Raw genomic sequence first — 26,768 nt, forward strand, 5'->3', positions numbered from 1 at the left:
AAGCCCCCATTCAAAGGCAATTTATCTTAAGATACTGTAAACGATACTAATTTTTTGTCCATTTGAAATATATAAGTTGTGCTATAACAACAACAACAACAAAAGAGTATATAAGGACAGACAGAATGTGAAGACACAGGTGAAACAAAAGCCAGCTAGAAAGAACATAATTTGCTCTTTGGTTCAGAGCCAAACTAATTTTTCAAAATTCCTGAGGGCAGAGTATACAAATATAAGTGGATGTGCGTGCATATGAAGGGGGTGGATATACCTGCAAAATGATATATCAACTATGAACAACTACTAAAAATAAACCTCATAATTCTATTAGATTGTAAAACCCATAGAAGCTTTATTTTATCATCCTATAAATCACAGAAAATCTAATCTCTTGGAATTAATTACTTTTAAAATTAAAATGATCTCAGAGGGGTTTCACAATCTCAAATGGTCCCTTATCTATACCTTTCAAGTTCTTTTGTTACAAAAAAGGAAATACAATAACAGAATTAAGTTCTGAAGTGCTTTTGGCTAAAGGGATCAGAAAAGACCCTCTCTATTAGCACTTGTGAAAGTCAGAACTGAGCCTAAACTATGAGATGTTTAAGTCAATAAATAAATGCTGTATAACTGTAGTCAGAAACATTAGGCCTAGACTTTACTGATGGGGCCCCAAACCTGAAGCTCAATCATCTAAAACTGTGATCTCTTAAAATTCTATTTTTGGCATAGTGCCAAAAGAATCCTTTCTCATCACCCATTTCATCAAATATAGCAAAAGTAGGGGCACCTGGGTGGTTTAGTCAGTCAAGCGTCTGCCTTTGGCTCAAGTCATGATCCCAGGGTCCTGGAATCGAGCCCCATGGAGGGCTCCCCGCTCTGCAGGACCGGGGTCTGCTTCTCTCTCTCCTCTGCCCCTCCCCCTGCTTGTGCTCTCTTAAAAAAAAAAAAAAAAGCATAGGAAAGTTCCTCTTGGAAAGTAAGCATGGCTTCTAAACCACAGGTCTTCAAAGCCTAAAGGACATTGTTAAATTGGCAGACATTACCTAGTCTCTCAAAAAAAAAAATTTTTTTTAAAGATTTTATTTATTTGACAGAGAGCGCAAGAGAGCACAAGCAGGGGGAACAGCAGTGGGAGAGGAATAAGCAGACTCCCCGCTGATGAGGGAGCCCGATGTGGGACTCAATCCCAGGACCTGAGGATCATGACCTGAGCTGAAGGCAGACACTTAACCATCTGAGCAACCCAGGTGCCCTGTCTTTCAAAAATTTTTATGCTGCTTCCTGCAAATCAATTTTTTTGGTAGCTTAGTTTATAAACTTCTGAGTAGCCACAATATACAGTATTTTAGTTTAGATTTAGGGAAGAAGGTAATGAGTCAAATATTAACAATTAAGAACTATAAATAGTTTTAAGATCCCTGTTCCTCCTTTTGGAACTAAGAGTTTGAAATAGAGCAATCATTTTCAGCCCCGTTTATGAATATAAGGACAAAAGAAAATTTATTTATTTACTTATTTACTTAATTATTTTTTAAAGATTTTATTTATTTGTCAGAGAGACAGAGCACAAGCAGGGGGAATGCCACGCAGAGGGAGAAGCAGGCTCCCCACTGAGCAAGGAGCCTGAGGCGGGACTCGATCCCAGGACCCAACCCTGCGATCATGACCTGAGCTGAATGCAGACACTTAACCAAGCTACCCAGGTGTCCTGAAAATATTTTTATTTTTAATCATCAACTGATACTTTTCTTCCACCAATCCATCTAACACTATTAAGTCCTTACTCCATGCAAGGTACTATTAGGGTTACATAAAGTTCTTTAAGATATGATTATTGTCTTCAAAGAGATGATAGAAATCTCAAGATTTACATAACTGCAAAGTGAGGGCTCTATACTGTTAAAATTAACAATTAGCACCACAATGAGATATCACCTCATACCAGTCAGAATGGCTATTATAGAAAAGACAAGAAGAAATAACAAGTGTTGGTGAGAATGTGAAGAAAAGGGAACCCTCATGTCTGTTGGTGGGAATGTAAATTGGTACAGCTACTATGGAAAACAGTATAGAGGTTCCTCAGAAACTTAAAAATAAAAATACCATACGATCCAGTAATTCCACTGCTGCGTATTTACCCAAAGAAAATGAAAACACTAGTTTGAAAAGATATGTGTATCACTATGTTCACTGCAACATTACATACAATAGCCAAGATATGGAGGCAACCTCAGTGTCCATCAACAGATGAATGGATAAAGAAGATGTGGTATATATATATATATATATACACACACAATGGAATATTACTCAGCCATAAAAAAGAATGAACTCTTGTCATTTGTGATTACATGGACGTACCTAGAGGGTATTATACTAAGTGAAATAAGTCAGACAGTGAAAGACAAATACTGTATGATTTCACTTACATGTGGAATCTAAAAAACACAACAAACAAAACAGAAACAGATTCATAAATACAGATAACAAAATGGCGGTTGCCAGAAGAGAGGGGGTTGGAGGGGTGGGCAAAATAGGTGAAGGGGATTAAGAGGTACAAACTTCCAGTTATAAAATAACAAGTCACAGAGATGAAAAGTACAGTACAGGGAGTGTAGTTAATAATACCATAATAACTTGGTATGGTGACAGATGGTGATTATACTTACTGTAGCACGGCATAATGTATAGGATTGTCAAATCACTATGCTGTACAACTGAAACTAATATAACGTTGTATGTCAACTATACTTCAATTAAGAAAAAAAAAAGAATTGTAGGGGCACCTGGGTGGCTCAGTCGGTTGAGTAACCCACTCTTGGTTTCACCTCAGGTCATGATCTCACGGTCTTAAGATTGAGCCCTGCATCGGGTTCTGCACTACGAAGAGTCTGCTTCTCTCTCTCTCCTTCTCCCTCTGCCCCTCCCTCGATCTTGCACTATCAAAATAAATAAATAAATCTTAAAAAAAAAAAGAACTGTAAACACAAAAAAAATCAAAAAACCCCATCAAGCCCTACTCTTCCATATGTTCTTATGTAATTTCTAATTTCATACTAAACAAATAAGCTGTTTTTAAAGGAGACCATCAATAGCACACAGCCAAGTCAGAAGAGCAGACAGAGTGAATAAGAGCGGCATTTACTATTCCACATATTTATACTGTTGTTTTTATTACTGGGCACCTAGACGGGACACAAGCATTACTTGGAGGAAAGGGGATATATGAGAAGTTCTGAAGAGAACAGAAGTTCTTTGTCACTTAACTCCTTTGTCCTTCCATTTTCCCATCTTAATCCTCATTTTTAATTATATGATATGAAAAGCTTCCCCCTTGAGGATGGGGAAGATCAATGATGTTAACACATGTTTAATGATTTTTCCTGCAGAGATGCTCCTGAGTGAGGTGGACATATTAGGGATTTTACCACAAAATGACTCTCTTACCCTCAACTTCTCATTTGAAATGAATCATTGCAGAGTGAAGAGTCGGCCTTCATTCCAATAATAACGAAATAAAGAGCAGAAGGAAGTCATGCAATTCTTTCCATTTAATACAGGGCTTTTGACATGTGTTCTTTATGAAAAGGCAATAAAAGCTAAAAATCAGACCAACAAAACACATCCACTAAAAGGCTTGTGTATATTCTGGTGGGTTACGGGGGGGGGGGGCGGGGGCAGGAGATAGTGCCATTTTGAGGTACAAGGCAGTAATACAGAAACAAAGTAAGATAAGACCTACAAGTTGCCTAGCATGGAGTTTACCGATTTTTTTAGTCTGCAGAATGTTTCCCATCTTGCTCTCATATACTTAAATAATGTCCCGGTGTTATAAAAGTTTAACTCTCAGAAACACACGTAAGGGTAAGAGATTATTATAGGTCCCTTAAGAAACCTGTCCCAGAATTAGTTTACAGGTTTAGTGTTTTGCAATTAAATTTAAACTGAGTAACAGCTAAAAAAGACAAACAGAAGTGAGAAGCTACCTCCTTTTTTTATGTGAATAACTTAACGCAGTTTTTCCTCTACTCACACTTTCTTTGTAGGCTATATCCGATAGCAACAGCAGTAAGTAAAGTTAGAGGGGGCAACTCAGAACCTTAGCAGAGGTTTTTGTCAAGGGTAGAGGTGGCAGTAGGGGCAATAACCCCTCAGGGGCATGTGTAAACATGTGGGGACACGGGTTCTCCCAGTGACTGCAGAGTGCTATCACAATTTAGTAGGACAGGGTCAGGGATGCTAAACGTGTCCTACTCTGCTGCAGACAGAGCCACATGAGGAAGGAATAATTACTTTGTCAAAATGCTCACAATACCTTGATGAGTCAAAATGCTTCAACTGATCAGAAGCACTAACAGAGCAAATTAAATCTTTTTCGATTAGCTTAAAAGTAGCCCAAAGGGCTCTCTCTATAGGTTATATGCCTGGTTAAACACTGAATAAGTGCTTAAAACAGTATGACTTATCTAAAACTTTTGTTACAAGTATAAATATTCAGTAAAGAGTTGTTTTATTTTTATTTTTATTTTTTTAGAGAAAGAGAGAACATGCACACCAGTGGTGGGGGAGGGAACAGGGAGAGGAAGAGAGAGAATCTTAAGCAGGCTCCACGCCCAGTGCAGAGCCCAACTTGGGGCTCGATCCCATGATCCTGAGATCATGACCTGAGCCACAATCAAGAGCCAGCCACTTAATTGACTGAGCCACCCAGGCACCCCAAGAGTTCTTTGAAAAAGTTATCTTAATAAAGTTGCTTAAAAAAGTCAAGGAGAGGGGCGCCTGGGTGGCTTAATCGGTTAAGTATCTGCCTTTGGCTTAGGTCGTGATCTCGGGGTCCTGGGAATGAGCCCTGCATTGTGCTCCCTGCTCAGGGGGAATCTGCTTTTCCCTCTCCCTCCGTCCCTGCCCCCCTCCCCGATCATGTGTGCTCTCCCTCAAATAAATGGATAAAATCTTAAAAAAAAAAAGTCAAGGAAAAAGATGCTGAACGCTACCACATTTTTTTATAATACCCTAAAATACTTAATTATACTTTAGCCTTTAAAATAAATTTGTTTAGTGCATAAAGATATGTTCGATATTTATGTTGTGCTTATAATCTGTATATCAGGCAAAATGTACTACCATCTGGTGGTAACATGCCTTAAACTTAGGCTCAGTATTTGGAAATAATGAGCTTCTTGACAATGTAACCTACTACTTAAAAGTATAAAATCAGAGAACCATCATATGCTACGAATAATAGAAATCTATAAAAATAAATTATAAACACAAAGGTCCAGAAATTCTACTTTAAGTTCAAGTTTTTTAACTGTCATCAACCTGATTTATTATTTTTCGTAGTATTTTGGTAATTTTCTTTAAAGTCTATAAATTTGGCTGAATGCTCCATTAGGTGGTAAGAAAAGGAACAATATTTCCCATTATTAGTAACTGCAGACTTTTAAGGAAAAAGGCCATTACTAAGAAAAGCAATCTATGTATGGTTCATGTAGAAATTTTAAATCTTTCATAATTATGAATTTATAGTTGGTCCAGATATAAAATCTGCTCCATTCATTTAGGTTTACTAAGAATACTACCTCCTTAGCATTAAAAATGCAGTTAGAAGCTGAACACTTAATTTTCTTGTAATAGTACAGATCCTGGAAAAGTCATGAAAGAACCTTCCTAGTCCACAATGAACTGGCATGCACCCTTTCTGCTTTGCAGATAACAGCGTCAGTTTGTCCATATGCTTTATGAGTTGTCTCTGTGCTATCCATATATGCTCTATGTCCATGCTCTCAGTTAAAAATACTTCAAAACAGTTGAAAATGGAAGATGTCACTGCACTGCTAGGTTTAGTTTCTAATGCTCTCAATTTTCTTATGCTCAAATTATTTTCTTCTGTGCCAAGTGAATCTCTCAATATCCAATTTTTCCTTTTTCTGTCTTTCCAATTTCCACTGGACATAAGTTTGCCCTTTCACTAGGGATCTGCCAGAGGAAGTTTAAGCTTTGGTTCTGGCTAGAAAGTACACCTACAACTCTGAAGATAACATAAAAGTTTCTCCCTACACCTAAAAGATACAAGACATTTTTAAAAAGGCCATTCATACAAAGTTGAAAGACAAAACATTTCATAGGGAGAGTACTATTTTCTGTCCAAATTATTTTTGCCCATGGCAGGTAAAGAACAGTCTACGTACTGTTTAATAAGAAATCCATTTCAAACTCCCACACCATAATATAGTTCAGAAACACAGCTCCTTCAGTCAGCCATGGGGGAGGGGGTGAACAATTCCCAGGGTACTCAAGTTAATGGTTCTGTCAACCCTGTCATTCCCACATTGCAATGCCAATGTAATTCCACATAAACACAATTATACAGAGGCAAACACTGTTGCAGAGTATAAGAGCTACATATGCATTTCTCTAAGAAACACAGCTTGTGAGGCTCAGGAGGCATGGCAATGTTTGTGGCAAACAGGACCAACGTGGGGATCAAATTAATTAGATTCCTGGAGTCTGCTGCTTAGCATGCAATTCCAGAAAGAACTAAGCTCCACGATGACTGACTGACTGACTGGCATACATAGAACCACATATTGCTTTGTCTGAGCACAAAGGGCATATAAGAACTAATATCTGAGTGCCCTGGGCACTGTTCTAATCAGTTTGCAAGATGCTGCATGTAATGTTACTATCTGGGCTAGTCAATTTGGGGGGGGTGATAATAATGCTTTATTGGAGTTAAGGTCATAGTCTCTATATGTTTAATTAACACTTATTTATTTATTTGTCAGAGAGAGGAGAGAGCACAAGCAAGGGGAGGGGCAGGCCGAGGGAGAAGCAGACTCGGGGCCAAGCAGGGAGCCCGATGTGGGGCTCGATCCCAGGACTCCAGGATCATGGCCTGAGCTGAAGGCAGATGCTTAACCGACTGTGCCACCGAAGCATCCCTAGTAAACACATATTTAAACAAACAAACCAAAAAATAAAATACCTTCTCCCTACCACAGACTACTGGGGACCGGTAGCTATCTCACAAATATACACTCCTGTCCTAATACAGACTGAGTGACAGTATACAAAACCTATCATTAAAACTGGAATCAAAACTCCAAGAGCAAAGCAAATCCGTTTTTAAAAAATTTTTTTTGTTTAAAGAGAGAGAGAGAAAGAGAGGGCAAGTGGGGGGAGGGCAAAGGAAGAGACTTTTTTTTCTTTTCTTTTTTTTTTAAGATTTTATTTATTTATTTGACAGAGAGAGACACAGCGAGAGAGGGAACACAAGCAGGGGGAGCGGGAGAGGGAGAAGCAGGCTTCCCGCTGAGAAGGGAGCCCGATGCGGGGCTCGATCCCAGGACCCTGGGACCATGACCTGAGCCGGAGGCAGACGCCCAACAACTGAGCCACCCAGGCACCCCAGAGGCAGAGACTTAAGCAGACTCCATGTGGAGCACAGAGCCCAACGCAGCGCTCGACCTCACGACCCTGAGACCACGACCTGAGCCAAAACCAAGAGTCAGACTCCTGACTGTGCCACCCAGGTGCCCTGAAAGCGAATCTCTTTTTAACCACTCAGAAGGATGATCACAAAGTCTCATGTTCCCACCAGAGAAACTTGTACTACCTAGGTATAATTAGTCGAATGTCTTTTTTTGTTGTTAAATTTTAAATATTTTGATACAGTTGATACACAATGTTACAACAGTTTCAGGTGTATAACATAGTGATTTGACAAGTTTATACATTATGCTATGTTCACCAGGAGTGTAGCCCCCATCTATCCTGATACATCACTATTACAATTATCATAGACTATATTCCTTATGGCATAGTCGTTTCATAACTGAGAGCCTGTATCTTCTAACCCTTTCCCCTCTGGCAATCATCAATTTGTTCTTAGTATTTATGGATCTGATTCTGCTTTTTATTTTTTTATTCATTTGGATTTTTTGTTTTGTTTTGTTTTTAGATTCTACTAACCAGTGAAACCATATGGTATTTGTCTTTCATCTCAGTCTGACTTATTTCACTTAGCATAATACCCTCTAGGTCCAGTTCATCCATGTTGTTTCAAATGGCACAATCTCATCCTTTCTTATGGTTGCATAATATTCCATTGTGTACACACACACACCCCCCAACATCTTCCTTACCTGTTCATCTATCGATGGACACTTAGGCTGCTTCCATACCTTGGCTACTGTAAATAACGCTGCAATGAACGTAGAGATGCATACATCTTTTCAAATTAGTATTTTTGTTTTCTTTGGGTAAATACCCCAATAGCAGAATTACTGAATCATATGGTATTTCTATTTTTAACTTTTTGAGGAACTTCCATACTATTTTCCATAGTGGCTATACTAACTAACATTCTCATCAACAGTGTACAAGGGTTCCTTTTTCTCTACATCCTTGCCAACACTTGTTATTTCTTGTATTTTTGACATTAGCCACTCTAACAGGTATAAGGTGGTTATCTCACTATGGTTTTGATTTGCATTTCCCTCATGATTAGTAATGGTGAACATCTTTTCCTGTGTCTTTGGCCATCGTATGTCTTCTTGGAGGAATGTCTATTCAGGTCTCTGACCATTTTTGAATCTGATTTTTGTGTGTTTGTATGTGTGTTGAGTTGTATAAGTTCTTTAGATATTTTGGATATTAAGCCCTTATTGGGGATATCATTTGCAAACATCTCCCACTCAGTGGGTTGTCTTTTTGATTTGTTAATGGTTTCGTCTGAGGTGCAAAAGTTTTTTATTTTGATGTAGTCCCAACTGATTATTTTTACTTTTGTTTACCTTGCCTTAGGAGACAAATCTAGAAAAATGTTATTATGGCCAATGTCAGAGAAATTACTGCCTGTGTTCTACGATTTTTATGGTTTCAGATCTCACGTTTAGGTTTTTAATCCATTTTAATTAGTCAAATATCCTTATTCTGGGCCTTAGTCCTCTTTCTATGTTGTCTTTCCATTATGTCATATAGTCTCATGGCTTTAAATAACATCTAAATGCTCCAAAGATGCAACAGATCTGTCATTTTTCCAGCTGGATATCTAATAGATATCTTAAACTTAATATATCTAAAACTGGATTCCTGATTTTCCTCCCCAACCTTCAACATCTGCAGACTTTACAAAGTCATTTGACAGCAACTCTATCTTTCCAATTGCTCAGGCCAATAGACCCCGAAGTCATCCAAGCCTCCACTTTCCCTCACATCCCACATATCCAGAATCTATTAACCCTCAACACCTCTACTGCTGCCACATGATCCAAGCTCCCGTCATCTCTTGCATGGATTACTGTAACAGTCCCCCAGTTTCTACTCTTGTCTCAAGTCTAATCTCAATGTAGCAGCTACAATGATTCTTTTAAAACTTAAGTCAGATCATGTCACTCCTCTACTCAAAATCCTGCAATGGCTCTTCATTTTACTCAGAGTAAAACACAAAGGTTTACAACACCCTATACCTACATGATCTGATTCTCTTTCCTACTATTCGCCTCTATAATTTCTTATATGTGCCAGAACTTGCCCACCCTATGGCCTTTGCTCTAGCTGTTTCCCCTGCTGGGAACACCCTTCCTCCAGATATCTTTGTGGTTAACTCCCTCAGCTTCTTCAAATCTTGGTTCAAATCTCAGTCTGTCAACAAGGTTTACTCAGGCAACCGACCTGATACTAAAACCTGTCCTCTTTCCACCAACCCTCCTTATTCCAACTCTTTTTATTTCAAACTGCATCTATCATGGTCTAACGTGCTATATACTTCATTATGTTTATTGCTGTCTGCCTCCTCCTCCTCCTGCCTGGGAATGTTAAGTTTCATGAGGCCAGGGTCTGTCTTGCTCACTAATGTACTGCAAGTGCCTAGAGCAATGTACGGCAAGTACCAGGCGCTCGATAAATATTTGATGAATGAATGAGCGAATGTTGATTTTAAATTTAGTGTGACCCTCATGGTATACACATTCCATGTATGCTTTGTTATCTATTGGATCAAGCGGGTTAATTGTGTTGTTCAAATCCTTTATGTCCTTATGTATTTTTGTCTGTTTGACATTAGTTTCTGATAGAGGTGTGTTAAAATCTGCAACTCTGAATGTCGATATACTATTTCCTTGCTACTCTGTCAGCTTTTGTTTTAAAATTTCCGTTATTTTATAGCTTGTTTGTGGATTGTTCCTTTTTTACAAGTAAGAAATATCTTCCTATAATTTGATGCTTTTTGCTTGAAATTATCTTTTTGGGGGGTTCTTTTTTTAATATAAATTCAATTAATTAACATATAGTGTATTATTAGTTTCAGAGGTACAGGTCAATGATTCATCAGTTGCATATAAAACCCAGGGCTCACTCCATCATGTGCCCTCCTTAATGTCCATCACTCAGTTACCCCATCCCCCTACACCCCTCCCCTCCAGCAACCCTTAGTTTGTTTCCTATAGTTAAGAGTCTCTTATGGTTTGTCTCCCCCTCTGTTTTCATTGTATTTCATTCTTCCTGGGTTTGTTTCTTATAGTAGCCAGAATCATGCTGTATATTGTTCTTTGATGTGCTTGCTGGAGATGTTCTCAGCCTAGCACACTCCTTTTATCCATTATATATTCCACAGAATTAGTGTCACTATTTGGGATCCTTCATTCTGTTGTTATAATTATGCCCACTTTTGTGCACAAACTTGAGCACAGGGGCTGGACTCTGAGGGGAAGAGTGTCAGTTTGAGTCCTTGTCAATCTGAGGTGAAGGTGTGTTGAGGTGGCACTGGGCAGGTGGCAGGAAATTATCTTTTGATGGATATTAATGTTGCCATATCAGTTTTTTTCTTCATAAGTATCTGCATATATTTTCCCCCATATTTTTTTACCCCCTTCAGTATCATTTTGAAGACAGTATAAAGTAAGTAGAATAATCTGAGTGCCTCTCTGGCTTTGTAGATGAATTTATATTTATTATGATTGCTTACATATTTTATTTTATATTTCCTATTTACTATGTTTTCCCTTTGCTTCTTTTTATCTCCTTTCTTGCCTTCTATTGAATCGAGTAAATAAATTTTTTAAATTACCTATTTTTCCAGGGGTGGCTGGCTGGCTCAGTAGAAAGAGTATGTGACTCCTGATCTCAGGGTCATGAGTTCAAGCCCCATGCTGGGTATAGAGATTATTTAAATAAATAAATAAATAAACTTAAAAAATTTTTTTTTTTTTTTTTTTTTTTTGGCGCCTGGGTGGCTCAGTCGTTAAGCGTCTGCCTTTGGCTCAGGTCATGATCCCAGGGTCCTGGGATCGAGTCCCGCATCGGGCTCCCTGCTCTGCGGGGAGCCTGCTTCTCCCTCTCCCACTCCCCTGCTTGTGTTCCTGCTCTTGCTATCTCTCTGTCAAATAAATAAATAAAATCTTTAAAAAAAAATTTTTTTTTAAATTACCGATTTTTCCACTACTGATTTAGGAGTTGTACCTTCTATTTCTATATTCCTATCACTTTAGTGGTTATTCCTACATTGAACACACAATTATTTAAATATATTTTTCCTTTACAAGTTTATAAACTTAATCAGTATCCTCTCTACTCAAAATAAGGACCTTACCATACTTTTATATCTTTAACATATTGTTGCTAGAATTTTAGATTGTTTTTTACACATAAAAGAAAAAAATAGCTTTATCACCATATTTTAATACTTCCGCTTCTAGTATTCCACTGTTTTCTGCATGTCCTTTTCTTTTTGCTGAAGAACATCCTTTGGTTCTTTCATCAGCAAGAGTTTGGGGGTTGAGAAGTTAGCCCTTGTGTATCTGCAAATGCCTTTATTTCACTCTAGTATACAGAAATCACTGCCTAGAATTGTAGGTTTATAATTGTTTTTCCACAGCACTTTGAAGATATTGTAACCTACTGCTGCCAGAGTCTAATGCCTATTTGACCACCATTTTGTAGAAACATTATCTGTATCTTTTCTTTGCATTTAAAATTTTTCTCAGAGCACCTGGGTGGTTCAGTCAGTTGGGTGCCTGCCTCTTGGTTTCAGCTCAGGTTGTAATCTCAGGGTCATGGGATCGAGCCCCATGTCAGGCTCCAAACATGGAGCCTGCTTCGGATTCTTTCTCTCCCTTCCCCTCTGCCCCTTCTCCTGCTCATGCTCACTCTCTCTCTTTCTCTCTCTCAAATAAATAAATAAATAAAATCTTTAAAAAATTTTTTTTCTCTCCATCATTAATATCCTACAATGGATTCATTACGGATCGGATTAGTAGCTATAGGTTTATTTATCGTGCTTTAAGGGTGAGGTTTTTCTATTCTGAGGACTCCTGCCTTCATGGATTAATACTCAACTGCAATCTTACTATTATCGCCTCTTTATTCATTCCCTTTCTCCGCTCTTTTGTGCCTCCTGGCAGACCTGTGCTTGAGCTCCTCAGGCCGTGTTCTGTGTCCCAATTCTCCGTGTCTCCTACCTCCATCTTGACACTGCACTGAGACATCTTCTTTGCCCTATTTCTAGTTCACTGGTTTTTCTCTGAAGCTGGAAGCAGTACGCTGTGCAGTCTCTCTCTTCTGTCACTTCAACATTAGATATTGTTTTCATTTCAATGTTACATTTTCGCTTCCAAGACTTTGAAGTGGTTCTTTCTCATACCTTTCTGTTCTTGTTTCATTACCCGTTATTCTTCTTTTGTGGGATCTAACCTGTTTGTTGAGAATTTTAACTTATTTTAAAACCCTCTTTAGATTGTTCTATTATCTTTTTCTCTCAGGTATCAATCCTCTCATTTGTTGGGTCTCCCGACTGCTTTTCATGGTCTTAAATTTTATGAATTCTTTGTAGTATTTTGAGGACTCAATTTCTATGACAGTGTTAAAATAGGAGTACCTGTCTCTACAGGTTGGTTTCAAGTTGCCTCAGCTTAGACCTGGTAAGATGCTGGCCTTGAACCTGATCTTAAGTTGACAGCTCTGGGCTCTGTCTTGAGTGGGTCCTTGTTGCTTGCTGCCTCTGGCTGTCCTTCCTGATTCCTGGTCAGGTGCGAGCAGTGTATTTCTGTGCTGCTACTGCGATGAGCTGAACTAACCCAGCCCACATCTGCAGACAGCAGAGTGTGCTCCCGGTTCATGCTCTGAGGAGGCAGAATCCTTGCAAAAAACCCTGACCCAATTGCCTATATCCATTTATAGCTCCCCTACCACAGTGGCTTTTCTCTCCATTATTGGCCGAAAGGGACTTACTTTCTTGTTTTTAACTAGGATTGTGTATTTTTAAAAATCTTTAAAAAATATATACCCATTACTTCTTAATTTGTAATGAGAGGAAAAGGATTCAGTGCCCTTACTTTGCCACCCTGACCTGGAATCCTAGGAGTAGCTTTTATTTCTGAAACAACAGCAGTTCAATTCTCCTAACCTCACCGGTCTGTAAACATCAGCAGCCACACACAAGGTTCGAAATCAAAATCAACTGCAGTGGAGGAATATTCTGGTTACTTGGAAGTAGTCTGGATTGAAATATGTAACAGACTGAAAAATCAGAAATGGAGGGAAGATGATTTTAAAAAGGTACGAAACTTGGGACAGCAGCAGACTTTATTGTAGACCTTGGTGTATAAACTCTACCATAAATGGAATCGGACTGAGCCAAAGAAGAGGGTGGTTTCCACAACCCTACGCATAGCACTGCAGCCAGCAGTCTTTGTAATAAGCACCACCTGCACTCCTGCACCTGGAAGACAGCCATCAGCACAGTGGAAAGAATGCTGATCTGGGAATTCAGAGCTGTTCTAGTTCATTCTCTGCCACTAAGCTATTGTACAGCATAGGTTAAGCCATGATCCCTTTTGGGGCCCCAGGTGTTTTATCTGTAAAATAAGGGAGCTGGGCTAGAATAGCTTCTAAAGTACCTTCCAGAAATAATTTTCTGTGATCTCAACAGTTTGGTACTTCATAAGTATGCCGAGTCTTCCACTCTTCAGTTTGCTGAGTAAATAACTTGGCAGGTAAAGGAAGAAAACCATGCATTCCTGAAATCAGTCTTCGAACTGAAACTCACAATCACCAGAGGTATGGCTTTTTCTGATCACCACTCTGCAAAGGAACAGCCTACTGGTCCCTGGTGACTGGATGAAGTTTCTGTGTGGGTGTAGACACAATCCAAGTTTTAAATAGAGAAAAGCAAACCAAGCCAGACCAAAACAAAACCCCCACACACAGTCTCAGACACCACAGAGGAAAACAGGTCTTTTCTACAAACATGTCTGTCACTGGTAGTTGAGAAGACAATGAAAATAAATCTCACACTGATCACATCAAAGTGCAGAGAGGGGCAAAAGTGAGCAGCCTGCTGCAGTCACAGGATGTGAGGGGTCTGACTCTGCACACTGGAAAGCCTGCACAACTAGAAATTTCATGTGAATAGAAATGTAGGGAAGAGAATGAAGACGGAAAGAGTAAAGTTGGAGTTCCACTGAAAAGAAGGAAGAGTGGATTAAAAAATTAGGTTAAGGTGGCAAGGAATACTCAAATCTTAGAGCTTCTCAGCGCTTTGACTATGGTCACAGTGGGAATTTATATGAACTATTTAATTTCACCACATTGCACTAAAAGTCAAGTAGATTCCAACTTCATGTAAAGATGGAGAATTAGCATATAACCAGCCCCACTCCCAAGCAGTCTTCAGATAACATTCTAAAGGCATTTTTTAAAAACAAGAACACAAGCCAACATTCATTAAAAGGCACCTTACCATCCACACTGCTACATGTGAGGCACAGTACACTGTACTACACTGCTGTATATGTGGACACAGATGATATTAGGGATGGGGTGGGTGCCCAGCAGATTTCTCAACTCCACTATCCAATACTTCCACTCCATCAGAAACACGCAACCCGTCACCAGAGAGGGAAAAGGTGCTCTGACAAAATTCCCACTTGGTTCAAGCAGTCTTCACTCTCAGGCAAGCCTTCACTTCTGGGAAGTTTGTGGGACCAAAGCATTTAAGAAAAAAAAAAATACAAGTAACAGGGCAGCATTAAAGAAAACGAGGAAAAATAGAAAAAAATAGAAAAAAGCCAGTCATATTTAGTCTCACCTTAGAAACACAATCACTGGTAATACTCTGGAGACTTACCCCTCCCCCGACCCGGTCTTTTTACCTGGGCCTGGGTATCCTCTATCCCTTCACAGTTGTACTCCTATTACATACATAACTGTGCATCTAGTTCATTCAGTAATCTTTTATCATAAGCATTTATCCAGGTTATTACACTATCTTTGTAACTCATTTTTAAATGGCTGCCTCATACTCTAATCTGTTCCAAGGAAACACCCCTAAGTGGCTAGTAGTCAGGGAACAGTAAAACAAACTATGATTCATAGTATTCCATTGCATGGATGAATCATAGTTTACTTAACTGCTGCCAGAATACTGGACATTTAGGTTGTTTCCAATTTTTCCACTATCACAAACAGCTAAATGGACTCAATCTGTTTTGTTCAATAGTACCTAGCAAACAGCTTTTCACATAATAGGTACTCAAGTATTTATTGAATGAATAAATGTTTACAGAGCTACATACAATAATATACCCTGTGATGAAAATCTCTGTATATAAAGCTTCCCCGACCCTCTTATAGTTAGGACTGTTTCTTAGAGAAAGATTTCCATGAGTGGAAATTCTGTATCAATTTGGGGCTTTTCATAGTTTGACAATTTGCTTTCTGAAAATAACTTGCATTCTCAACAGTAAAATACAAGGAGGCCCATTTCACTATACTCTCACCTAAATAGGGCATTATCTTTTCAAAATCTTTGCCTATTTTGGTCGGTGAAAAAAAAAAAAGCCCTACTTACAATACTAATTTATAGTTTTGAATACTAGTGAGGTTATATACTTTCCCTTATAGATTTTAACCAGTTGTCCATCTTGAAGTAGTTTTCTAATAAAATGACTATCTAAATTAAATTTATTCCCTGAAGCTCAGTGGTAGGTTGCAGTAAAAAAACATTTTTAGGAAGTAAATTCTAGAAGAAACTTTAAGGGACTAAGCTAAATGCATAGCTGGGAACAGCTTATTCATAGCTTATTCATTTATTACACTGCAATGTGCTTTTATTAATGGTCAATTTGGAAGCTAGAACTCTCAGTTCTTGACTTTTCCCTAATACTTTTCTGTTATACAGCTCTGTTTTATTTGTGTCATTTTTCTGGGGTGATGATGTAACCTAGGAGGGGAATGCTGGGGAAAAGGTTCCCTTATAATTCTTCCAGAATTTTCTTTCAGGAAGCCATTCTAGATTAATCCAGAACCTCTAAGGGCAGTTTTCCACAACTGCACTCTATTGAACTTCTTTAGCTACAATATCTTGGGGTGGCTTAGCAGAACTTTGTCAATCCTGAATTAGGCTTTCTTCTGAAAGCGCTCTGTAAACAAGTAAGTGAAACACAAAAAAGGAATAAAAAGATGGTCAGAGACAACATAGTAGGTCTGGACAACATTACCAGCAATGAGAACCTGACAATGACTGACAATCACATCTCACTAGCTAATCCAATAACTAGCTCCTTTCATAAATGCTAGCATAACATGGAAAATGCTCCTTTGGGGTAGAGGATATTTGCTTTTCGTTCCTTCAAAATAGCTTGCAGGAGCAGCAAGAATGTTGATCTACCATCTGTTCTCAACAAGGGGAGGAAGCAGAAATGGAATAAGGACTGTTAGGAGGAAGCCCAATTCAGAGTAAAGCATGGAATCAGACAGTCACCACAATCTGCCAAATGATATGATAATTAGATGTGTTTGAACTCTTCCAAGTTTACGAAGACTTTCTTTCTTTCTCTCTCTCTCTTTCCTTCCCTTCCTTCCTCCCTCTTTCTTCTTTCTTTCTTTCCTCCTTTCCTTTCCTTTCCCTTCCCCCCCCCCCCCCTTTTCCTCCCTTCCTTCCTTTCCAGCAAGCCATCTTGGAGCTTTGCCTACAGAGCAAATGGCTACTAACCAGATACTATTAACTCAAGATCATTATGCAGACAGTCACAGAGAGAAGGGACCACTGCTTTGTCACCCAGACCACCAAACTGCTCTCACACGCCAGCAAGATCTCCTTATTGCCAAATCCACTGGGTACTCTGGGGTTCTCAGACTCTATGTGGATTACAGAATCAAATTGGATATGATTACAGAGGACTGTGGTAGCTACAGTTTGTCTTTCCAGCACTTTATCCCTTTCTTCTTTGGTAACAGGATCCTTTCATCCTGTGGAGAGCCGTCCATGTGGCTGACCTTCTCCTAACCCTACCCCTGCAATGAGTGGTAGCTGCTGCCACCTCCTCATTAGCGACCATCACTACCATTGTCATCATTACCATCACCATGGTAGCTAACATTTATGGAGCACTTATCATGTCCACTGTGTGTAAGCTTTATCTGTATTATCTCATTTAAAGAAACGACCTATGTGATAGCTGCTGTTATTTCTTACCTGTTAGAGTTGAGGAAACTCAGGCACAGAAGGAGTATGCACTTTGCTCAAGGTTGCACAGTAAGGAACAGAGCAGGATCTGAACTCCGATACCTTGGTTCCAAAGTGCTGGCTCTTTTATTATTTTTTTTTTTTATAAATTTTTAAAAAAGATTTTTATTTATTTAACAGAGATAGAGAAAGAGCACAAGTAGGCAGAGCGGCTGACAGAGGTAGAGGGAGAAGCAGGCCCTCCGCCGAGCAGGGAGCCCAATGTGGGGCTTGATCCCAGGACCCTGAGATCATGACCTGAGCCGAAGGCAGACACTTAACTGACTGAGCCACCCAGGCGCCCCCAAAGTGCTGGCTCTTAACCACTAGCTTCACTGCCCCTCTAACTGTCTAATCTCTGGCTACAGAAACTGGTTCAGGGAAGTTTACCTGACCTAGGCAGGTCAACTGGATAGATGAACACTAAGACAGAGAAGATATTTTTCCTCTGTGGTCTACACAGAGAAGGAGGCAGGACTCTGATGACCAAGTTTTAGCCTCCTGCATTTCGCTATGCCTGACACCAGCCTGGATCAATGTACAGATTTCCCAGTTACATAAGCCTTTTGCTTGAGCTATACGAAGGTAAGTTTTGTCACCTCAAGTCCTTGAAACTTTTCACTCTGTTGTTTGATGGAACAAATTCTTTCCCGGCTCTTTTCCTTCTTCTCTGACCATTTCCTCCCTGGTCTCTTTCATGACCACCTCTCCTCCCCTCGGCTTATCCCGTAAGCACTGGTGTGGCCGGCCTCTGTTCTAAACTGTCTACTCCTCCTTTCTCACAGCAGTGGTCCCCTTAGCACCCCACAAACCTTCTGAGAGGCCTCCCCTGGGGCATGTACTCCTTTTGCCCACCCTGCTTTAGAATCACTGTGATACCGAACCAGTTACTCCCACAAGTGCATCCCTCACAACAAGGGGGAAGAAAAAAAGTTGAGAACCAACTGCTCTCTTAACTTATTCTTGGAAAATATCATCCTTTTAATAGTTCAAAACTATTACCAGCAGGCTGATACCCTCTAACTCTTTATTTCTAGCCCCTTCTTTCCCCACACTTCAGGCCTATGTATCTAATTGCCTGTAGGATATGTAATTTCATGTGTCTGATAGGTACCTCAAAGTCAGCAAGTCCAAAAGCAAACACACGATCTTCATTGAAAACACATTCTTCCTTCTGAATTCCCAATCTCATTAACGGCATATTATCCATGCAGTCATCAAAATTGGAAACATGAATGTCATTAATTGGACTGTTCTACAAATCTTCATAGAAGACATACCTAAGTACTAGATATTCTGCTAGATCCTGGGGAGCTAAATAATGAACAAGAAACAGACCTTGCTTTAAGGGTTTTAGTTTAAGTGGCGAATACCACACAGTAATAATTATCACTGTGTATTAAAGATTAATTCAAGATACTGAGGAGAACCTAGTCTACTCTGAGAAGGGGTCAAAGGAAGCAATCTTGGAGGCCCTAGGTGGGGCCTAACCTAAATCATGAATGGGTGTTAAAAAAGGGAGTGGGAGAGAAACAGGCAGTAAAGTAGGAGGAAGAACATTCCAGGAAATGGAATAAAGTGTGAAAGCTCAAAGATATGGGGGAAAAAGACTGATGAAGTATTATTATACTAGCAGCTTTTGTTAATTAAAAACTTGCTAAAGCTAGGCACTATTTAAAGTGAAATACATTATTATTGCTGTCCTTACATCAAGCCTACAAGATAGGAATAACAATCTCATTTTTACAGTCAATTAAAGCACTTTCAGATCAGAGAGGTTAAATTACTTTTCCAAGACCATACAGCTAGTAAGAGATGGAACTAGCTTTGGACCTAGGTTTTCTGGCTCCAAAGCCAATACTGTTTCTACCAATCCATGTATCTTCTCAACCACTCTAGACTCTTCTTTATGTTTACTGTCCACATCCAGTAAAATATCAAATCCTGTTGAGTTTTCATATTTCTTAAGTTTCTCCCATTCAAACCATACTTAGCTTAGAAATCTCATTCATTATCTTTCATTTGGACACTAATAGACTCTAATTGCTCTTTAGGTATAAAAAAAAAACTGTGTGTGTGTGTGTGTGTGTGTGTGTGTGTGTGTGGTGTGGTGTGTGTTGTGTGTAGTAGAAAGTCAGATCAGAACTACTTCATTTTCCCCATATGAGATCCACCAACTTATATATATGTTCTCCTGTTCCAAAGGAAGAAATATTCCTGTTTCCGTCTAGAGCCGGCCCTGGAGTAATCTAGGGCGTGGTCATGGACTCCTGTTTTCTTTACAACCTTTTCCTGAGAGATCTCTCCCAGTTCACCATCTCTGAGTATCGTCTCTAAGGCAATGACTCCCAAATACCTTTATCTCCAGGTCTAATAACTCCCACAAACACCAGATTCCTATGTGCAACTGCCTATGTGATATCTCAACTTATATGTCTGTTAGGAATACCACCTGCCCCATTAAAATGTGGTATTATGAGGGGCAGGAACATTGTCTACCTTACACATCTCTGTATCCTTAATGCATAATACTTGACACATACTAGGTAACCAATAACTATTTCTTAATTGAATAAATGCATGCTGCTATGTGAGCCAAAGACTTCCTGAATGGGACCGAACTGTCCTAGGGGGCCTTTAAGATTTTGATTCTCTATGGGTTAAATGGGCATTTTTGGAGTAGAGGAAGGAGTAGAGATTGGCTCTAAGTCCCCTCAGTGTGCTATAGTTAATCCTACTTTTTAATAATGACCGACCTGGGATATTAGCAATCACTAAATATTATACCTGTAGGAACAGTGTTTGTCAAATCTGCCTGTTAAGAATCACCTAGGAGGGGCGCCTCGGTGGCTCAGTTGGTTAAGTGACTGCCTTCGGCTCAGGTCATGATCCTGGAGTCCTGGGATCGAGTCCCACATCGGGCTCCCTGCTCAGCGGGGAGTCTGCTTCTCCCTCTGACCCTCCTCCCTCTTGTGCTCTCTATCTCTCATTCTTCTCTCTCAAATAAATAAATAAAATCTTTAAAAAAAAAAAGAATCACCTAGGAGACTTCTATTATAATACAGATTCCCAGGCTTTCCAGCCTCCACCACGACATCCTTTCCTAATTCAGAATCTCAACTGGGAGATGCCTGAAGTTCTGTTTTATAAACAAATGACCCCAGTGATTCTTATTGACAAGTTTGAGGAAGACTACTACAGAAGCTTCACCTATTACATAATTATTGAAAATGGCTCAGCTTGCCAGATAGCAGTAACCAAACTTGCCCTTAGCTCTAAGTCGAACACCCCAGAAATGATTTATAAGTTGTCCAAACAATATTTCATTTGTTCATTTCATTCGAGAACCAGAGGTCACCAGTGACTGGAGAGACTCCTTAGACAACATGTCATACATTAGGCAAACCTTTGTTCTATAGAAAGAATCTGGTTTTGTTTACCTGGCACAAAATTAATTGTGACAACACATCATTGATTCCGATATGTGATATGAGTCTTTACTGTGACATACCACTGTCAGCTCTCATCACTTTTTTCCTTAAAGCTGTTCAAAAACCAGAATTTTAGTTTCTCTTTCCAAAAATCCACTCCTCTTAATGATCATTTCAAGTAAGCCCAAGGTCAAAGCTTTATTTATTTATTTTTAAAAGATTTTATTATTTATTTGACACAGAGAGAGAGAGAGACCGCTAGAGAGGGAACACAAGCAGGGGGAGTGGGAGAGGGAGAAGCAGGCTTCCTGCAGAGCAGGGAGCCCGATGACCAATGCAGGGCTCGATCCCAGGACCCTGGGATCATGACCTGAGCCGAAGGCAGACGCTTAATGACTGAGTCACCCAGGCGCCCCTAGGTCAAAGCTTTAAAGATTTCTGTCACCCCCCCTCTATAAATCTCCCCCAAATTCTTCCTGTATATATTCTGCAAACTGAAAGTTAACAAGGCAAAAAAACTAATATACTCCATAACCTACTCCTGACTAAGGAATTCAAATGACAACCAGCAATTAAAGTGAATGACAGGTACCCTTCCAAGAATCTGTGAGCCTTAAAGGCGAACTTATTTATGGCCATAGCCTCAAAAAGCAGAATTTCTCAAGTGTCAAGTGATTATATATCCCCAAACCGTAATTTTAGCTAACCTCAAAGTCAGGTCTTTGGGAGGGAAGAAGGGATAGGATCAGATGAAAAAAGCAGATAGGGACATTAATTAGGAGAATCAACCATTTCAGACTTTCTCCTCGAAAGGTAATGAACGACCAGACGGTAGCTACACTATAGTAAGGGTAGCATAACCTACAGACTGTTGAATCACTATGTTGTATACCTGAAAGTAATGTAACATTGTGTCCAACTATACTTCATTAAAAAGATAAAAGCATGTTTAAGAAAGATAAAAGGTAATGAACTAAGACAGAACAGAGAAACTACATTTAAAATGACATGGAAGAAATTCTCCCTCCCTTACTCCTTCACTCAGGAATCTTTATAGCTTGTTTTCTGCAGCATGACCAGAACTGATGCTTTTCCAAGTGAGGGCAAATGACATGTATCACTCCAAATGACTTCCCCTGCCCCACAAAGTGTCAATGATACTAAAGAATCAGAGGAATTGGAAAAATGCTGAATTACCAGAAAACCGCTTAGATGAGAACAAACTGACATTTGGAACCATGTTTACATCAGCAAACATTTCTGAGTCTGTAACCAAGACCAGAGGCTGGCAAACTGTGGCCTGGGCCGTAAGCCAACTCCAACCCACCAACTTGTTTTTATAAGTAAAGTTTTATTGGAACACAGACACTGCATGTATTGACATATTGTCTATGATTACTTTCCCACTATAATAGAGGAGTTGAGTAGTGGCAACAGATTACATGGACCACAAAGTAGAAAATATTTACAACAGGTCCTTTATATAAAAGCTTTGCTAAGCCCTGACCTAGAGAGTGTAATGTACAAAGATGAAAATTAGGCTGGCCCTGCCGCCATTGTCCTCCCCGCCCCACCCCACCCCACCGGCCCACACTACTGGAGAACAGGCAGAGACATCTGCCCTCCCTGTGGACCTCAGGAAAGGCAGTGTTGACCCTCCACAAGATCCAGCAAGCAGCTATACTAGACACTTGGAGAAATGAGATACTAAGCATTCAGCAACCATAGACAGCCCCATGACTCACTAATTTGGTATATCACTTTTGAAAGTCCCCCAAGAGCTAAGTAAGTTTTAGTCTGAGCTATTAACTTGTCAATGTTTTTTATTTTATTTTATATTTATTTATTTATTTATTTATTTGAGAGAGAGAGAATGAGAGAGAGAGAGCACGAGAGGGAAGAGGGTCAGAGGGAGAAGCAGACTCCCTGCTGAGCAAGGAGCCCGACGCGGGACTCGATCCAGGGACTCCAGGATCATGACCTGAGCCGAAGGCAGTTGCTCAACCAACTGAGCCACCCAGGCGCCCTTGTCAATGTTTTTTAAATTGAGGTGTATATGACACATATTAGTTTCACTGGTAAAGCACACCTGTGTGAACATTATCTTGAAAAATCATATTTGGATATAAAACTATGGGTTTTCTATGAAAGAAATTCATGTCAACTAAATGGCTGCTGATTCTTAAACTTGTTTCATCGAAAACTGAGATGGTATACACAAAGTTAAGACTGGTAGATTGTAACCATTTATCTTTACATTTCACCCCAACTATCCTACATTTTAGGTCCTAAATGAATAAGACCTTCAGAGGCGATATTTGTTAGTGCCTTGAGGGCAACATTCCTGCTGGGGCAAATCTATAAACACTCCCTTTGCTGAAAAAGAGACGCAAATCCCACCCTAAGCTTTTTACCTCAATAATGGGGCTAGAACTCTGACATTAGCTAAGCCTAAGCCATGGTTAAAGCTCTCTAGCCATGCTATCAACGGAAGAAATGAATACTTTCATAACTACGGTAACCCTTAGATTCCAACTGAAAGAGAATTATTCCTGGAGGCTCTCTGTAATCAAAGCCATCACAGGACTGAATATTTTGATAAAAGAGTTGGACCCAACTGCTTTGAAGACAATGTTATGAGATTGTCATCATGGTAATGATGGGGTCCCAGGAATGCTCAGGTTGGAAATGATCCTTTTCTTAAAAATGTCATTAGTCAGTCTTGAATATGTTTAAAAAAAAAAAAAAAAACTTAGGGAAAATACCAGCAGAAAATTCATCAGAATGTTAAACAGTAATTTCCTCTGAGTGGTATAACTTTGGACAATATTTTCTTGTTCTTTATAATACAAAGAATCCCCTTTTATAACAAATATTTTCTAACAGCAACTCCCCCAATCTTTACTATCCTGAAATAAAACTCATAGATATAAAACGTAGCTTAAACTATTTAAAAACTATGAAGAAAAACAAAAGAAATTTATAACGAAATATGTATTTCAAAGTATAAACTCTTGGGCCAATAATACTAGAAGGTATAATGAAATAATCAGAGGCCTGGACCCATTATAGATCACCATGAAGATCGAAGTCGGAGGCAGATCTGTAGAATGTGTTTTATAACAATGCCACTTACGCAAGTGGGAGTGCTATCAGGAATGATAAAACTAAAACTACAGTTTTTCCTCAGTTTACATGGTGGTTGAATTTTTATATTCCCTCTGCCATAAAATGTGAGTTTATACATAAAATTAAGTTTGCTTTTAGACTCAGATAACAGAGCATAAGTTTTCACCTATGACTGTCCAGGAAGATAGTCAAAAGTCAAGCAAGCTTTATATGGGACATACTAGGACAGCTAGCATCTCTGGCCCCTGTCCACTAAATGCATGTAGAACATCCCCCATCACTGTGACCCTTAAAAAATACCTCTATGAATGTTTGTAACCTCTAGAAATGCTCCCACTGCTTTTAAGAACCACTGCTTTACACTTTTCTATACTTCATATATTTTCTATAAAGATCTATGTTACCTTTATAATCATAAAAAAAGTTCCAGCAGAGTTTCAAGCTCAACAAAGAGACAGAAGGTCACAGGTTACTAACACAAACTAATACCTTGAAGGCAATCCGAGGCAGAAGAAACTGGAAGAAAGTAAAAGGTCAAGGGGTTAACTGTACTATCCTTACTAGTTGATAAACTTTCCACATCTTTGGATAAGAAGTCTGAGCAAAGCCTAAACAGATACCTTGAAGGGCAATTTATTCTGTCTTGAAAAAGATTTCTGACTACAGCAGAATTCACTGATGTAATGGGACAGTGGGTCCAAAAATTACAGGGTCTCAAAGGAATACATGTGAGCTTTGATTACTGAGATTTCCTTGGCAACAGCACGACCTAAAATTAATAGAGTCCTTAAAAGGAAGATGCCAAAAGAAACTTTGTTGATTTATATAGCTTGAGCTAAAGCAAGGCACAGTATGACCCATATATAGAAAATCATAGCATCTGCAGTATTTTAAGAAACTACAGTTGCAAAGCAAGAACAAATGTATAGTGAAAGGAAAGATCCTTCCCGGCTAATATGGAGTCAACCACTAGAGAAGATTCTTTAGTGTACACTGGATAGAAGGCAGCTTCCCACACACAGAGTTGGTTGGCTGCCATGTCTCAATCTCCATCTCCTTCCTTGGGACTGCCTATTGTCATCAACTGTACAAATCTGGGATAGCTTGCTTTTCTTCATGTGAATGCTTGCCAACTCCCATAGGCTAGCTATGACAAGACTGTTTATAACAGCCATCACTTATTAAATCTATCTTTATTTTTAATATCCTTATAAGCATTTTTATATAACCAAATTTCTCAGACTTCTCAAAACCCTCTCAATTTGGGGACAAACTACCCCATTCTTGTCATCTTTTTTTTTTTTCCCTTATCTGGCTAAAGATAAAGAGGCTGAGGGAGGAAAATCTATATTTTCTTAGCCTTTCACTTGATTGAAAGGAAGAGAGGCTTACTTAAAAAAAAACCCAAAACACAAGGTTGTGGTTGTTATATGGTATACTGTGAAAAATATTACTTTACTACATAAATAATTAAACCTGATAGCTCTGACAGCTCACCTACGGCATCTTTAAACTTAGTCAAACTGTTGTTCTATCTCAACAGTGCGGTCTTGTCTGGGACATACCTTACCATATTAGGGAATCAAGCCCCAGAGAGAGGAGAAAGCAAAACAGTCCTAGGATTTTACCTAAAAGGAGAATGGCACAGGCACTCAGATGGCATGTTGGGATCATCACTGCCCAGAATGGCAAGGAATACTGCCCAGTGGCGGAGAGCAGACAGAAAATCGCTGGATGCCCTCCAGCAGATTAAGGGACTTCACAAGATTAAGTAACAAGATGAAAAAATACTGCTTGAGAGAGAGGAAAAGATCCAGCCAATAGCCAGAAGCAAAGCTGTGAAAAAATCAGAGCAAATAGGCAAAGGCGCTATTATTTACTCAAAGAAAGAGTGTGTGTGTGTGTGTGTGTGTGTTGGGGGTGGAGTGTGGGGGAGATTAAAGATCTATAAAAGTAGGAACTATTGGAAACACTGGCAGAGAAAGATAAATGGGAGGGGTAACTGAGGCATAGAAATGAAAGTCTGCTTGATTGACAGAGAAATCTGCAGGGACTTGATTTGACCAGGTACTCAAAGAGTTCCCAGCAAAATTGGAAACATTGAGTTCTTGTTTCTTCCCTTTCTATTCATTACTCGTTTCTCCTGCTTCAGCAACCCCCTTTAAAACTTATTTTTCAAAATTCATCAGGTACATTTTCAGAACACAGACATATACTGGAGTTAGAGAGGAGCCTGGGCTACTTCTCTGACTCTCCAAAGAATCCATTCTTTACGGATAAATTAATAAATAACTTCAAGATCACATGATTCTAAGGTCAACGAAAGTATTCCAAAAGCCTTACACTCATGCAGATTTAGGAACCTACAGTTTGGAGGACAGCATGAATGAATCTCAATTATCTCTAACTATTTAAATGTATTTCTTTATTTTCACTTTACAACTTTAAGAGGTAGCTACTATGATTATCCCTACTGTACAGATGAGGAAACTGAAGCTCATCAGTTTCAACTTATCCAAAATAGCTAAGTGGCCCAGGAAGTCCATCTAGCTCCCGGGTCTGCACTCTTAACTACTATGCAATACATGATAGATATATTCACCTGAAGGCAGTACAATAGCCATGGACTAGGAACTCAGCTATGTGATCCTGGCAAGTTACTTAATCTCTCTGGGCTGCAGTTGTTATCTTTAAAATAG

The 26,768-nt window shown here is 39.3% G+C and overlaps 1 protein-coding gene across 7 annotated transcripts in view; it reads right to left on the minus strand.

Moving 5' to 3' along the window:
* PPP1R12B (protein phosphatase 1 regulatory subunit 12B) overlaps nucleotides 1-26,768 on the minus strand; it is a 216,497-nt gene that overhangs the window by 51,384 nt on the left and 138,345 nt on the right. The window lies entirely within an intron of this gene.

Source organism: Zalophus californianus, chromosome 10 (genome assembly GCF_009762305.2).
Source record: "Zalophus californianus isolate mZalCal1 chromosome 10, mZalCal1.pri.v2, whole genome shotgun sequence".
Lineage (NCBI taxonomy): Eukaryota > Metazoa > Chordata > Mammalia > Carnivora > Otariidae > Zalophus > Zalophus californianus.